General features: G+C 33.7%; 1 long non-coding RNA gene across 1 annotated transcript; it reads right to left on the reverse strand.

Moving 5' to 3' along the window:
* Positions 1-4,424: 4,424 nt before the first annotated feature.
* Positions 4,425-5,529, reverse strand: LOC141664314 (uncharacterized). The gene is made up of 2 exons (XR_012551958.1): positions 5,428-5,529; positions 4,425-4,677 (listed from the first exon to the last, which is right to left on the reverse strand). It is a non-coding gene; the product is annotated as an uncharacterized LOC141664314 (long non-coding RNA).
* Between the last annotated feature and the right edge of the window lie 3,351 nt (positions 5,530-8,880).

Raw genomic sequence — 8,880 nt, forward strand, 5'->3', positions numbered from 1 at the left:
CTGGCATAATTTATTTAATTACCTGAAGGCCGGATAGTTGGTTAATATGAATATCTTGTAATATTTTTTAAATGTTTCATTGATCTCAACGTTCGCCTTTACGTAGTATTATCCATTTAGATGTAATCAATGTCGTAGTCTAAAAAGTATTTCATTTTTTAGCAAAGCTCCTACATCTGTTGATTTTTTTAATGCCTGATTTGCATTTAAATTTATTTTTCGTTTCTATTTATGTCCAACTTGTATGTTTTTTGGTGCAGTTCAGGAGCAGTTTTACAGATATTTTTGATGTAATGCAATAAAAATTAATATTTTTATGAAATTCAGTATTTTCTTTTATGAAGGAAGACAAGTTTAAGTAATACATATTATACATTAATCCTCGTGTTTTGAATGTAACAAACATATATATGAGGCTTAGGCTGAGAGAACAATCACTAAGGAGAAAGGAATATGTGTAATCCATTATTACCTGGTTTCCACTTCTGCAAGTCCATGCTTGCCATTGCCGACACTAAAACGAACGATAGGCACTTTAGGTATATGATTTGTGAAAACTATTTAGAGAATTTCGATCAATTCAGGACATTAACATTCAGACAAATTGGACATCCTTGAGGAGTATGATGGAGTGGCTCCAGTCGCTGGTGAGAAAGGATAACCTTTAACCCACAAATTCTAAGTATGAACTCCTGTTGTAACCTAATAAAAGTATTTGTTTCAGAATACTTTTATCACTTTACAAAATGAGTTAATAATTGAATTTGTGGGTGTAAGGCTTTCCTTTCCCACCAATGACTTGAGCCAACTCTATCACACTCATCTACGAGTCTAATTTGTATGAAAATTGATGTCTTGGGTGGAGCCAAAAAACCTCTAAATAATTTTGAGAAACCAAGTACCTAAAATGCCCGTCATTGATTTCAGTGTCGACAACAGCAAGGAGTGGAATTGGAGAAGTGGAAACCATGTAATAATGAATTATACGTACATTCTCCTCCTCAAAAAAATTTCTATATGCCCAAGGCTCATATATGGATATCTTATTGATAAAGACACTCAAAATATAAGGATCATTATAAGGAAAATGATTGAGATTTTAAGCATTAAAAAATTACAAGATATATATTTATATTAACCAAATGCCTCCCCCAAGGCAATTAAAGAAATAACACCAGTGAAATTAATTTAATGAAATATATAGAAAATGAGAGATTCTGGAAAGATGAGTACCCGGCAGTATTTAAAAAAACTAAAATATTTTACAAAACTAGAAAGAAAATATAGCAAAAATCATACGTATGTGAATTATAATATAACAAAAAAATTTAGGTAACTATTAAAATAAAGAACAAATTACGGATCATGTCAAGTTATATATAATATTAAATATGTATATTTTGGAATGAAAACTCGTATCAAAGCGGATTTCAAATCAGTGTCATGGTATAAGTGTTAATAATTTCAAGATCTTCTTTCGATCAATAAATATTATTTTTAAATGAAAAAAATAAAATCGGCTCGAATTACGGAGTTATAATTTTAGAGTTTTGCCAAATTCAGTAGATACCTAAAAATTTGATAAAAAAACAACTATTTACAATGAGGTCACAACCATTGTGGGTCTACGAAAAACCATAACAAACTTGAGCCCAAACCAAAAATATAAGATCGATAGATATGTTATATAACTAGATTTTAAAAGTAATTTCGAATATGATGTCTAGTTTATTTTAATCCAATCAAACAAAATACAAGCAACTATCATGAGCATAAGTATACATATCTATTTTCTAATAATTTGGTTAGGTTATCACTTACCAATACAAACCGGAAAAGTCTAGGTGATTAATATTTTGTAGACAACATACGATATTAGGCAAATGTTGAAAAAATATTAGCAAACTTGGTGTGAACACTTCGATGGGACAACATTTTTGGTCCGTATTGGAATTCTTTATTATAATCAGAAAATGGTAAAAAATGATCTAATTTTTAGTGTATATAATGTTTCAAGAGTTATATGATGCTTGATAATGTAAAATTTGTAAACATAAAGAGACTTTTTGAGAAAGAATGAGGAAAATTTAGAGTTTATTGTATTAATTGTAGGATCAAGAAATGCATGATTTGAATTATTATTTAAGCAATTTGAAGAGTGTTGAAAAGTCACAAAAATGATAGACATGGATAGAGCTTTAAAAGGGGGGAGAAAATTAAAGATGATTGTATGAGTTGTAGGAGGAATGAATAGAGGATTTGGATTTTTCTTGAGCAGTTCGAAGAGTTTTGAAAGATCTAGAAACTGCTAGAGCATAGTAGGATTTGATGGACTATATAGAAACTTCAAAGAGTTTTGAAAGATCTAGAAACTGCTAGAGCACTGTAGGCTTCGATGGACTATATAGAAACTTCTAGGGTTCGGATAGACTACGATGGACGGTTATTAGTGAAAAATGGGTTGTAATCTTATCAAATCTTTTGTTAGTACACTTGGGAGCCCACAAAAGTTACACAAAGATTTTTCAGTAATCCAGAAAGCCCAATTTATTCGTGATAACTATCGAGTGACCAATAAGACCTATCGGCTATATAATTCAAATGAGTAATAAATTGTGTCTACTTATTTGTATAAAAAACATTTTTATCTTAATTTTTTTTTAGTTTATCGTTATCATCTAGACAACTATATAATATTGTTATTCATCTATTTATAAAATACTACATTGTGTCTAATGCACGTGAGATTTTTAATTTAACTATATTATTATTTATATTTTAGTGTTAAATTCTAATTAGTATATATGGTTGTTTAAAATGCCTCGGTTTTCTTTACTTGTTTAATTCATTTAACAAGTGTGCTTAGCTAGCTATAGTCTTGTGTTAATTAAGTCCTTGGCCCTCTTTCGAATTTATCTTTTAAAAGGACTTAAAGATGAGATGGAAAATCATTCGGTTTAACATATTTGGTCGAATAATAGTGTCAGTCGCCTTGGTCGGATTTTAATTGTTTAAATATATTGACAAAATGCTTATAGCAAGTTATAGTCTTGTATATCATAGTACTTAACTCATATAAGAATTCATACTTTAAAGGACATTAGAAGCAAGATTATAGTTACTGGTTTTTACCGTTGGAGTTAACTAGTTCTACTCAACTTTTCCTTGTTTATATTCGGCCGAATAGAACTTAAAAGTGCATTCATATTTACTTACTTGTCTTGCATTTTTTTGAGTGATTTGTCCTTCGTGTGACATATCCTGACAACGTTTATAATATTTTACGCATTACTCTAACGCATATTAACGTGGTGAATGCCAATCTACTTTAAACATATAATAGCGTTCGTATTAAATATATCTTCAAATATATTTGTGTGTTTATAGATTGTAATTGTTTCTTTATAGTGAGGTGAAATGGAGTGAGGTGATCCTTGTTCTCAGACCCAAGTCTTAGGCGTACTAACCTGGAGGTAGTAACCATTGCACCGTGAGGAAAAGGAAAAACCCAAGACCTAAGATCTAAGATCTGAGACCCGCAAAGAAGAAGTAAAAGTATTCCCAAGATCTTGCAAGTGCTTGAGAAGGTGACTAGGTTGTTACGCTTCAAGATAGTTCTTGTAACAAGGTTGTAGCTATTTATTTTGAGGAGGTTACGTGTGTGTGACGCTCTAAGATAAATTAATAGTTGTAAAGATTTATCTGCCTACTATAGAGGAGCTTCTTTGTAGTAGAGAAAATCTCGAGCCCGATGAGGAGCTTGGAGACTGGACTAAGGGTGAGTGGACTCCGATTGTGTAGTCAGCCACCGCGCACCAGGATAAAATTGACTTTATCGTCTACCTTCTTTTCGTATCTTTATATTCCGCACCTAACATACTTGCATACAAGTAGTTAAAGTAAAAGAGGAGAAATGAACTTTTAAAAAGTTAAGCTCTAAATTTTAAAAAAGTGATAAGGTATTCACCCCCTCCCCCTTTTAGCTTATCTTACCCTTACACGGGACATATTACACACAAAGTATTAATTAAAGTCTACTTTATCAATTCCAAGATTTATGTTTTTTGAATATAATTTTACATTTAAACAATTTAGTGATTTTCGTTGATATGATTTTTTTGACAAAAAATAAATCTCTCTCTCTATCTATATATATGTATATATATTAAATGGATAAGCAAACGGCGTCGGTGAATAATTGTTTCCTTATGTTCATTTTGAATAACGTTCGGGAGAGAAACGGGTGAAGGCCGCTTATTAGCAGGGCCCATGGATGGAAGAAAAGGGTTCTTCTGATGTTTAATGGGTTGGGCTACGCTAAGACGTTATGGACTGGAAGGGTTTTTAGTTTCCATTCTAAGTTGGTTTCTATTTGATTAACAGTGTTGTTCAAATAAAAATAACCTTACAATAGAAACTAGAAATTGTCATAATCCTTTCTAATTGGAACGGCCAGCCCATTAAATCAGTCTCAATTACATTAAAAAAAATACATGCTTGATATACATACAGCAGCAGTACATATCACCAATACAACTTATACTTCATCTATGATCAACATCTTCATCTTACATTTCAGCTAGTGAATCAACCTCACCATCTCCAATCTACCTCCACCATCATATCCGATCTAGCTCCATCTGCCACCATGACCTAATACTAAACTTTCCGATCCATCTACAATCATTGTTTATAATACAGAATTCACTAACTTGTATAATATGAAATGATGAAGATGATCGTAGTTGAATGTACAGGCTACAAATATGTCAATAAGTGAAGTTTTCAACGATTATTATGACATAAGAGGGGGGAATCTATGAAATATTAAATCATTGACAATTACCAACAAATATTCTATAAAATAAATTACCGTATCTATATTTTAATCAGTATGATGACAATCACTGATTAGTATAACACAAATCATCAACTTGTATTATGAAGAGTGCCAAATAGTATATACAAGATACATACATGAGCATATATTTTCTACATAGATTGATGATATCGTCAATCTTGTTGGTCAAAGAGTTGGTGATTTACTACAGTTGAAGGTATATTTGATTCATTAAGAAAGAGAAGTGAATGAGGTGAGTGAGTAGGTTTGATCGAAGATGAAGGATGGATGGTGGGGGAAAGAGGTGGGAAGCTGAGAAGAGAGATAATGTACTGGACCACTGGGGGCCGTGTAAAATAAGAATGTAAATATGTTATTTATCAATGTTTTATGGTTTATATTTTAAGCTTGGTTGCCATGTAACCATGAGCATATATATATATATATATATTAAACAATTGTTTTTGAAATTTGTCCAATGTAGTCGTAAAATGTATGTGAGAACATGTTTATCATAGCATGATTTCTACAATTACAAGAGGTTGAATAAATTTTGAACTATATTCTACTTGAGAGGAAGGCCTTACTTGAGTAATATTGTTGCTGGGGTAGAAGTATAAGCCTTTGAACTTGAGATAAGCAAACAGCTCTTGCAAATGTACATTTTTTGCAAAATTTAAGTTAAATTTCCTTTTTGCTGTATTGATGCCAACTGCTTCTGTTTGGCAGTTTCATCTCTACTCCTAAATACAGAACCATGGTGATGCATGCATACTGTTCTAGTCATGCTGAAGCTTGGTAATACGACCAAGTACAATCCTACGGACCAAGACAGACCATTTCTTTAAGCAACCACCAAGACTCTAATTATAGCTATTCGGATCAGATCACAAAGCAACCTACAGTTACATAATGTGTAGCCATGAAGTTGACACGGCAATATGGAATGGGTGGGTTTAACTATTAATTTGATGGTATTTGTATAAACATATTGAAAATACAATCTTAAAATTTTAAACTACTTGCGATTCTTCAGGTTTGATGGTAACTCTCTTGTCTGACAACATCTGTCTTTCAACAATTTTACCAGTATATTCAGTTCTCTTATTGTTACTACTATTTTCTGCATTATTTTTCAAAACAGTTCGCTGCATGACACGTACAGGAATGCCGCCCAAATCAAAGTCCTCCTTCAGAGATCGAGTAAGAAATCTTAGTTCCGAATCTGCCAGTTATTTCTTCCCACTCACAAAGGCAACAAAGGTAGGTGGTCTTGCTTTCACTTGAGTGAAATATTTGATCTTGGGCTGAGAAGCCGAATCCTTCCAAGAATGCCTACCCATAACCTGTCCCAAGACCGCAACATGTGGAAAAACATTACCAATTAGTTAAATCATTTGCCAGTGGAGACAAAAGCTATAAGATGATTTCAACGTACTAACCTTCCGTAGCCATCTGTTAAGACGAGCAGTTGTCAATCTTAAACACCACTTTCCGTAGGTATCAATTACCTGATCCATTACCGCTATTCGGCCCCTTCCCTCCAATGCCGAAACAAACACAACAGGAATTCCTGTTACCTACAAACAATCTAGATGTCAAATTTAAATAAACAGTTAAAAAACTAAATAATGCAAATGTATGTCTATTCTCTTCCTTTCTCTTTCTTTCGACAACGGAAAACATAACACACACAACCACCTCTGCCTATGACAAGACTTGAACCCTCAACCAATGAAGGAGGCAAGGGAACTACTAGGCTGAAGAAGGAGCCCTTCTATAACATCTATAACATATATATGTTCCACACTTCCATTTACATGAAGGGGAAGGTACAACCAAGGGAGTTTACATGTGTGAAGCTTCATCAAAAATGATTTATACTAAAATTTTTGTAATTAACGTGCAATCATTACCGAGTATATATAGGGTTGTGATCTAATTGGAGCCAATTTTATCTTTAGAGGTATGTATAATCAACTTCTCACATTTATTCATTCTACAACACAATGTGTTTTTATTTTGCTGCAGTACACAATCTTTTTGATATTACAAAATTCAGCATCTGTGAGATAGAATGTTGATTGGTTGAAACTCCCCCTGAGTTGCTGATCCTTTGAAAGGAATTGGGAGTTCTATCAACTGATGAAGTGAAATGATTATCCATTGACAGACTGTGATCAACGGATGCTTCATTATAAACTTCAACGGATGATGCACTTTGTCTTTCAACGGATGCTGTATTGCTTCTATCAACGGAAGTTGAATTATGACTTTCAATGGATGTAGCATTCTGTGCATTATCCAAAGGCAGATTCTGAATTCTTTTCGAGGTGCCTTCTCCATCATTCTCATCTTCACTATCATCACAATATATCTCAATGTTATCAAATTTGAGTCCTTCATGGTGTCCCTCATCTGTTAGTCCATCAATCTTTTTATCATCAAACACAACATGCACAGATTCCATGACAATGTTGTTTCTTAGATTGTAGACTCTATATGATTTTCCAGCAGAGTAACCAACAAATATTCCTTCATCATCCTTTGCATCAAACTTCCCTTTGTGATCAGGTTGATTCCTTAGAATGTAACATTTGCAACCAAAGACATGCAGAAAGTTTAAAGTTGGTTTTCTTCTCTTGAATAATTGATAGGGAGTCATGCCTTTTGCCTGATTAATTAGAGAAATATTCTGAGTGTAACATGCACAGTTAACAGCCTCAGCCCAAAAGTATGTTGGGAGTTTTGACTCTTCAAGCATTGTTCTTGCAGCTTCAATTAGTGATCTATTCTTCTTTTCCACCACACCATTTTGTTGTGGAGTCCTTGGAGCTGAGAACTCATGCATGATCCCATTTTCTTCACAGAACAACTTCTTGGTTATATTCTTGAACTCAGTTCCATTGTCACTCCTGATATTCCTTACTTTGAAATCTGGATGATTGTTGACTTGCTTGATATGATTGATAATGATTTCACTAGCTTCATCCTTTGATCCAAGGAAATAAGCCCATGAAAACTTTGAGAAATCATCTACAATCACTAGGCAATATCTTTTCCTTGAAATTGACAATACATTGATTGGTCCAAAAAGATCCATGTGTAGCAGTTGCAATGGTTCATCAATTGCAGATTCAAGCTTCTTACTGAATGATGCTTTCTTCTGCTTTCCTTTCTGACAAGCATCACACAGTCCATCCCTTGTGAATTCCACTAGAGGAATTCCTCTAACTAAGTCCTTTTTGACTAGATCATTCATTGTCTTGAAATTCAAATGGGATAGCTTCTTGTGCCATAGCCAACTTTCATCTGGACTTGCTTTGCTGAGAAGACAAGTAATTGATTCTGAATCTGTGGAGTTGAAGTCATCTAAGTACACATTCCCTTTTCTAACTCCAGTTAGAACCACTTTGTTGTCCTTCTTAATTGTGACAACACAGGCTTCAGAATTGAAGGAAACAATATTCCCTCTGTCACATAGTTGACTGATGCTCAATAGATTGTGTTTGAGACCATCAACTAATGCAACTTCATCAATGATGACATTTTCTTTTGAAATTAAGCCATATCCCATAGTGAACCCTTTGCTGTCATCTCCAAAGGTTATGCTAGGGCCAACTCTCTCCTTGAACTCTGTGAGAAGGGTGAAATCTCCTATCATGTGTCTTGAACAGCCACTGTCCAAGTACCATAGATTCCTTCTTTTTCCCTGCACACAACAAAATTAATCAAGTTGATTTTGGTACCCAAGTTTCCTTGGGTCCAGCCTTGTTAGTCTTTTTCCTAGACTTCATTCCTCCTCCATCTTTTGACTTAGGTACCTTTGGGTCAACCTTGGTCTCAGATGTAGTTTGTTGAAGTGTAGGGTTAGTCACAGAATCATTTAGCACATTTGATTGAATTTGATAAGACATGGATTCTGCAAACATATTATTCCACATAGGCATGTTGTATGGCATCTGAGGCATACTGAATGCAGTAAAATAAGGATTATTAACATATGGCATGTTTGCAAAATGTGCATGAGGATTCTGATG

This window comes from Apium graveolens, chromosome 6 (genome assembly GCF_009905375.1).
Source record: "Apium graveolens cultivar Ventura chromosome 6, ASM990537v1, whole genome shotgun sequence".
NCBI classification, from domain to species: domain Eukaryota; kingdom Viridiplantae; phylum Streptophyta; class Magnoliopsida; order Apiales; family Apiaceae; genus Apium; species Apium graveolens.